Raw genomic sequence first — 7,468 nt, 5'->3', positions numbered from 1 at the left:
TCTCAAAGCCACCTCTCACTCACCCAGTGACCAGACTTTGTGTCTGAACCTTGCTAATTTGCAGTTGAATTGAATACCTCAGACATCCCCATAGACAACCTTAATCCTGTTGTTTTTAACTTTTGAGTTTGTGTCTTAAGCAGATTGGTTGCCTTCATACAGGATCACCTTCAGCAAAGTTCAGTTATTCACCATGGCAGTTACTCATCACTGTGAAGAAATGCGTTGAATGCATATTCATATGCCCTTTGGGGCTTTGGGCTGAATGGGAAAATGATGTGCTAATGAAGGTCAGTGGTAAGAGACTGGGATTCTTGAGCTCCTATCAACTTAAGACAGGCAAACATTAAAAGTCCCTGTTTGTTTATAACAAACACTAAAAGGCCGTGTTTGTTAAAATAAATACCAACAAGCTGCACATGTCCTCAAAGACGGGAAAGATGGAGTATAGACCCAAACATAAGACAGGCATGGTCACCAGCCACCATATTTTCCAGAGGAGATCATGGAGCATAAGTGAATTTTGTGCTTCTCATCCATTTTATCTTTAAAAAAATAAAAAGGGGGAACTATTCCCTTCCCCCAGCCTTGAATTGGCTAAACAAGTCTCTAACAACTGGAGTCCAGTGCCTGCTATCACTACATTTACATCTTCCTGCCTGAGACTTGAGCAGACTGCTTGCTGAGCTGATGAGATATTTTTGCAACAAAATCCTTCCAGAAAAAAGGATAGGCCTTTGGGTTTTCCCCCTATATATTCAGAGTTAAATATTGATCTGAGAATTTTGTCATGGCTCGTTATTTCTCTCATCTGCCCATCCTATTCCATCCTCAGGTCTCCTTCCAGGTATACCTGGTTCTCCATGACTATGGGACAGCTGCAGTAAATTATGTGAGAGAGAAAAAGTATAAGGAAAACTATCTAGGTCATTTTATGTTGGTAGGTCAAAATAAATAAGCAAATATTCCTACTGCCCTATGCATAACTTCCAGTAGGAAGATTCTAGATGGTCCAAAGATGGATTAAATTCTAGTAGGACACCTATTTTAGATGTTGTCCACCTGTTCTGCACCTATACCACTTTCTCCACTGTTAGAGATTGTGGGACCAGAGAGGGACAATCCTTGCTTACACCATTTCCTTCCTGTTAGAAAATGAGGTAGTTATGGGCCATGTATGGAGATGTCAACTTTCTCCCATTTTAACAGGTTAAGGCAAGCTAGATGTGACACATTTCTTAATTGTGTGGGGAAATACATGTCAAGATAATCTTTCTGATATTTTACCAATAAAATGGAAAGACTCACTCCTCTATCTCATAGACCAAGGCTTATCATCAGGCTCCACCTAGTTTAGTGCAAAATATTCCACATGCTTTCAGAAAAATGATAGCAGATTTGGCTTTCCTTACTACTTTTCTTACTGTGCAATCAGAAATGTACTGTATATACCCCGACTCTCTTCTTTGCTTTTACCAGGAAACTCACAGAGGATATGTGTAGGTTTACATGATAATGTGACGAAAGCCCTCCCTGTTCTGACCTGTGACCATAATTATCTCATTATTTCTAATATTCACTGTTATTTTATTTTTAAAAATGTTTTGTTCTCTGTATCCATATTGTGTTTATTAATTAAAATTCTTGTTTAAGGCTTGGTCTTTTTCTTATTTCCCTGCAATGTGTGGGGTGTCTGTTCAAATGGGCATTAGGATTGTGCTGTGGGCTATGCACATCACTTGTCCAGGGAAGCCAACTCAAATTACTAGGTTGTCACTGGGGTAAGCTTGCAGCCATCCAGACTGATAGATGTAATGGAGATATATTGAGGATTATCTCTTCTGTGTCATGTAGATCCTTAAGGATGAGACTAATCTCTGCTGTTACAAAGAATGTAATGTTTTTTTTCACTTGCTATTTTGCCTCAGGCTTCATAATTATCACTTGATTTCTTTCACTATGGTAACTCTTATCTTGTAGCTAAGTAACAAAAGGTTAGGGTATGGTTGTTTCCAGTCAATTATCCTTTGCTAGCAAAAATTACTATTGTAGGACTTTCCCTAGAAAGATGTGACACATCTACTCTCCCCAGATAGGTCACCTACAACAGAACAAATGAACAATTAAGTGAAATCCAACTTAGTGAGACAATGATTTATTTGGGTTGCTAGCAGCAAATGCAAGTGATACAAAGTCAGCTACATCACTGAAAACCCCATCCAACATGGTAGGATGCATGAAAGGCACATCACAGGCAGCCTGACGGGTGCAAGAGTCTTCTCAGCAGTTCAGCTGGTTTGTTTCTTTTCTCAGCAGTTTCTTACTGCTTCCATAACTGTAAGGAAGAGTTAACATGAATCTTATAAGTTTCAACTTTCCCAGACATGCATTTTTTTAAATTCCCAGTTTCATAAGCCCTATCCCTTTCCTGAGAGGGTGCTTCAGTTAGGAGAAAATTGTTGTATGACCATGGCCCATGGGCTCTATGGACAAGAGCTATGAACTGGACCTGCACTAAGAGAGTTATTACTTGATGCCTACATGTCCTCTCTCCAACAGAAAAGCTGTTTTGGTATTTCAAATGATCACATACCAAAGCCTAATGTCAACAGCAGTTCTCAGAATTACTCTTCTTATGTGTTTCAGATAACCGGGTAAATGGGAGGAGGTTTTTCCATGGACATGTATGATTTTGCAGTTCTATTTCTTCCGGAAAACTCATTTTTTTTTCTAAAGTCAGTGGATTCTGCCTTGAAACCTGACTGAAGTATGGAAATTGAGAAAGGTTTAGACTTTTCATTAATGTGGTATATTCAATCATTTTGGCTCTGCCATTTTTATTTTCTAGTATCATCTCCAAATCTGTCTAGGTGCCAAGCCCCTGAGTACTCCTCTGTGTTTCCATTTAGAATAATATTATTTTGCAACCAATGTGGCCACTTTAGATAGGTGAGAGACAATCACTCCTATTGCTATCACTGTGCTCGGTTATTCTAACCTCATCTTTAAAATGTCTGAAGAGATCCACTTCCTTACTCAGTGATGGTGGTACCAATCTCACTTCCTTTAGAAATAAAAGTCCAGGCATCCTGTGATGTATTATCCATCTGCTTCATTTCCATGACTTGTCATTGTGTAAATCCCAGAACTACCATGTCCTTCATCTATCTCTCCTGCCATTTACTGCCTGTTATGGCACTTTTGGCATTCTAAGTTCATTTACTTTGGACCACTGCTTTCTCAAACAGAACATTGGGACTTCTCAAGGTTCTTGTCATGGTTTTACATGGTTTTGCATGTTATATGCTTTTCAATTTCCCTTGATCAAGTACTTTCAGTATCCAGCCATTTAATACTCTACCATTTATTGCTGGCAAGGGACTCTGATTATAGTCTCTTCCATCCTTCATCAATTTCAAGTCTTCACCAGATGAATTATCTGCATCTTACTTTAATGTTGTCTGGAGCAAACAGGAGTAGGCAGTAGTACCATGGGTGGAAGAAGGAGATCTTTGGTGATCTTTAAGTGAAGAAAAGAAAGAACACATTAAACAACAACAACAAGAAGAAGAACAGGGAGAGGCAGAACACTTGCATAACCTCAAAATATTTAACAAAATTAGCTAATGAAAGATATTAACATTCAGCAATCCATATTAACCACCTCATTATTTTTTATAAGGTCTCTACCCTTTGTTTGGCAGATCTGCTAGTGGAGAATTTGGCCTTCCTTGTAACTCTCTTTGATCCTCAGATTTCTAAATTATTTCTTCATGAAATAAAACACTTTTACTCTGCCCTGGAGACCATGTGTATTTCACACTTTATTGTTAATTGATTAATCACTCTTAGTCTTTAATTATCTTTCACTAGAGTATTAATTGCTCCCAGCATTAAACCACCAATTCCACTGTTTTATAATTACTATTTTCCTCATTTGTTTTTCCAAAAATCCTGTTACATTATACCTGCTAGTATGCTCTTCTGCATAACAGTAGATTGCCGTCCACATTTAGGAAAGGTGAAATAAATGTTCAACTACTACTAATAGGAAAATTCCTATTGTCATTAAGATGGGTCAGTCAGATTTAAAATCCCACCCTAACATCAGTTCCCACTCATAATTGAGAAGAGTTCTTGCACTTTTCCCTCCATAGTGAGTCTCTTTTGAAGCATAGAGTTTCTTTTTTGGGGGGAAGGGGGAGTGCAACAAACTTTATTGATGGTATTCAAGAGAGTAGGGAGGGCTCCCTAGGCCCCTCCTGTTATTATGGGGCTCTGGGATGGAAATTGTGAGGGAGATGCTCACTGTTGGGGCAGAGTTGGGATAAGGACTCCTCAGGAAGAGAGGGCCTCTCTCTCTCTTGCTCTCAGTGTCCTTGCTGGGGTGGGTGATCCAGGGTTTCTTACTCTTTGGAGGCCATGTAGGCCATGAGGTCCACCACCCTGTTGCTGTAGCCATATTCATTGTCATACAAGGAAATGAGCTTCACAAAGTTGCCATTGAGAGCAATGCCAGCCCCGGCATCAAAGGTGGAAGAGTGGGAGTTGCTGTTGAAGTTGCAGGAGACAATCTGGTCCTCAGTGTAGCCCAGGATGCCCTTCAGTATGTCCTCAGATGACTGCTTCACTACATTCTAGATATTTTCATACTTGGCAGGTTTCTGCAGGTGGCACATCAGATCCACAATGGATACATTGGGGGTAAGAACAGGGAAAGCCATGACAGTGAGCTTTCCATTCAGCTCTAGGATGACCTTGCCCACAACCTTGGCAGCACCAGTGGATGCAGGGATGATTTTTCTGGGCAGTTCCACGGCCATCATGCCACAGCTTTCCAGAGGGGCCATCCACAGTCATCTGAGTGGCAGTGATGACATGAGCTGTGGTCATGAGCCCTTCCACAATGCCAAAGTTGTCATGGATGACCTTGGCCAGGGGAGTCTAAGCAGTTGGTGGTGCAGGATGCATTGCTGACAATCTTGAGTGAGTTGTCATATTTCTCATGGTTCATACCCATCGCAAACATGGGGGCACTGGCAGAAGGGGCGGAGGTGATATCCCTTTTGGCTCCACCCTTCAAGTGGGTCCTGGCCTTCTACATGGTGGTGAAGATACCAGTAGACTCCACGACATACTCAGCACTGGCATCATACCATTTAATTTTAGCAGGATCTTGCTCCTGGAAGATGGTGATGGGCTTTCCATTGATGACAAGCTTCCCATTCTAAGCCTTGACTGTGCTGTTGAATTTGCCATGGGTGGAGTCATACTGGAACAAGTTGACCATGTAGTTGAGGTCAATGAAGGGGTCATTGATGGCAACAGTCTCCATTTTGCCATGTGGAGAGCAGATGGTAGCCCTGGTAACCAGGTGCCCAATATGTCCAATCCATTCACACCGACCTTCACCATTTTGTCTATGGGATGAGGCTGGCACTGCACAAGAAGATGCAGCTGTCTCTGGAACAGGGAGGAGCAGAGAGCTGAGTTTCTTGTTAAACAGCTGGATATCAAGCTCTGTGATATACTAAGTGCTTGGAGAATGAACTAAGAGGTTTCCCCCTCTTTTTGATGTTTTCCTTTTTTTTTTTTCTTGTAGATTAAAAACATCACATGCAACAAATGTCTCTTGATTTCTGGACACTGAAATTGATATAAATGTCAGAACCTTTACATACATGAAGCTACACAAACATAAGCTATAAAATAGCAGCAACACATGTGGGCCTGGTTCATATGGTGGATGTAAATGAATACAAGGAACTAGAGGGTTTGTATCGAGATCTCAGTTCAGTTTTACTATTTATTCAATAGATTAACCATGCGACCTTTATTTTTTTGGTAATCACCTGATCTATATTGCATAGTTGCCATGGCAACACAGTTTTCTGTACTATATTTCTGAGGATCCCTCAGGTGTTTTTCTTATTCACCACATACTCATTATAATAGGTTTTCTTCAAATAATCTAATTAATTAACATATAACAACAGACTGAACATAGAATATAATTATCTTCCATGACTCAGCTCAGTACAGTATTTTGTAAGAGAGGAAAAGTGTCATTTGCACTAGCATTTCATCTGTTTCAGAAAATACAGATTTTTTTTTAAAAAATACAAAAATATATTAAAAAGTAGTATGATTATTACAATTACTTTTATTATTTTGGTATTGTTGTTTGAAACCAGAGTTTTGGCATATACTATGTCTATACTCTACTATGGAGCTAGACCTTTAAAAAAAAAATCTAGTGTAGTAAATATCAACAGGTACAAGCCACACCAAAAAAGAGATTTTTTTTCTACTCTCAATGATTGTTTATTTTGTTCTTCAATAAAAAGAATTACAAGACTTCTAATTTTGCTGAAAATTTAAAAAAAAGGTTAATTTTCAACTTTCCACTCAAACACAAAAACACAGAAAATCACATATTTTTTTACGATAGATCTTATGATAAAATGTATGCTCATCCAAATACTAATATAAATTCTTAAAATCCAAAGTTAGGATACAATCTTTCAAATAGATAAAGAGTGCAGAAATGCTAGTAATGAATTTCAAGATAAACACTTCTGAAAACCTGTGTGCCTAACCAAAGTAGTGCCTGCAGAGGGAATGCAGAAGAAATATTATTTGCTGGTGAAGTGCCTTCCAATCCAGCTTACTGTAAACGTTTTCCTCACCATTGTTAGAAGAAATACACAACAGTGGAAGGTGTTTCTATAGACAATATGGGATGGTAATGGGAAAAGGAAATCCTGTAAGTAGAATGAATTCTGCAGAGCAGAGGTTTTCATTCATGGACTTTGGCATGAGATCATTAAAACCAAGAGTTTGCTAGGTAGTTGCTATGTGTCTTTCTTAGTCCCAGATTCAGAAACCAGAAACTAACAACATTTAACTAAAACTGGACAACATTATATCAAACTAGCCCATTATACAAATAAAGGGATTCTAATGAGAATCATAAAGTCAGGGCAATACGTAGCAAGCCATCCTAGATTATATTTGTAAAGAAAGAAAGAAAACTGGGAAACCTGTGAGAAGTCTCTGAAGGTTTCAAGATGAAAAACAGCTTACTAGCTGGCATAAAAAAGGGCTTTCTTTCTGTAACTTCAGAGGGAATCACATGCTCATGTTGAAGTCTAGGAATAATTATACATGGTGAAACAAAAGAGAAAAATTTGGGCTGACAAGAAAACTGAATATAGTAAAAATGAGTTGAATTAAGGAAAAGATGATAAAACATTAAAATAGGATCCTAAGACTAAAATCAAATCGAGAATGACACATTGCAGAAAATGAGCTTAGCAGGAAACCTCTCTATACAGAAACTAAGAACAGAGAGAGCAAAGGAAGAGAAGATGGTAGCCACAGAGGTGAGAAAAGTCAAGAGCCAAAATGTTCATCACTAGTCAAAATAAAGATACTAAAATTTAAAAAGTCAGGCTAAATGGATATT

At 38.8% G+C, this 7,468-nt stretch overlaps 1 pseudogene; it reads right to left on the bottom strand.

Annotated features, from left to right (window-relative positions):
• Window positions 1-4,637: 4,637 nt before the first annotated feature.
• LOC110300856 lies at window positions 4,638-5,415 on the bottom strand (annotated as a pseudogene).
• Window positions 5,416-7,468: the final 2,053 nt, after the last annotated feature.

This window comes from Mus caroli, chromosome 8, assembly GCF_900094665.2.
Source record: "Mus caroli chromosome 8, CAROLI_EIJ_v1.1, whole genome shotgun sequence".
In the NCBI taxonomy this organism is placed as follows: domain Eukaryota; kingdom Metazoa; phylum Chordata; class Mammalia; order Rodentia; family Muridae; genus Mus; species Mus caroli.
This window is presented reverse-complemented; position numbering and strand designations above follow the sequence as displayed.